Raw genomic sequence first — 943 nt, 5'->3', positions numbered from 1 at the left:
CATATTCCAGTTTGATTTGCTGTATTCATCAATACCAAGTCTCCTTTGTTTTTCGCGTAATTATTTTTAGAACCTAGACATACATGTGCTTACTATGGTCCCTTAGAGATAAAGCATTCTAACTCTATTTGCCTATTTTTTCCATAACTATTATTTTTCATGGGGAAGAGGTAGATTGTGGTTGTTCATGAAACAGCAACACCTGACAGAAAGCAAAGATTTTTGTCTCCAGAATGGGTCCTTGCTTTGCACGCAGTATGAATAAGGAGATTCCTGTCATATCCATGATTCCCAGTATATGAAATGAACGATTGTTAAAGGGTGGCCGTGTGAAAAGTGAGGGGCTTTTCTCACACTGCCTTACAGATTATCAAATGCAGGATTCAGTAAGAGGTGAAAATGAGGAATTTCATTGGGCTCACACTAGACAATAGGCAGTAATAAGAGCTGGATCGTTAAAGCTGTGCAAATTCAGTTTTTATGTGAGCTCAACCTAGTGTTCTCTTCCATTTGCTCTTTAGCAGGCTTCTAGCTCTCAAAAAGCTAAGACACTTTCACTTGTAGTAAACTTTTTGTCTTTTGAGAAGTCCAACTCATGCAAAATTAACTGGTGGAATAAGCACTGGTACAGGTGACATATTAAATAGTCAGATATACCTTTCATGGGACTTTTATTTGTAAAAAAATGATCACATTACAGTATTAATATTTTAAGCAGATACTTTTTAATATCTATCCCTTGGTAAATAAAAAAAGATCAAACCAGATTTCCTTTAAGATAAAAAGTTTATTTTGCCTTTTTCCTAGAAGCAAAATTAGTGAAAATTAAAGTATAAAAATAAATACAATTTACATTAATGGACATTCCACTTCAAAGTAAATATAAAAAAAAATAATGTATATAAATAAAAATCAATTAAAAGCACAAAACAATGTCTGGCAC

The sequence above is a fragment of the Pteronotus mesoamericanus genome, unplaced genomic scaffold, assembly GCF_021234165.1.
Source record: "Pteronotus mesoamericanus isolate MK-2021 breed Mesoamerican mustached bat unplaced genomic scaffold, CSHL_Meso_final scaffold_167, whole genome shotgun sequence".
Classification (NCBI taxonomy): Eukaryota; Metazoa; Chordata; class Mammalia; order Chiroptera; family Mormoopidae; genus Pteronotus; species Pteronotus mesoamericanus.
Note: the sequence above shows the minus strand (reverse complement) of the source record.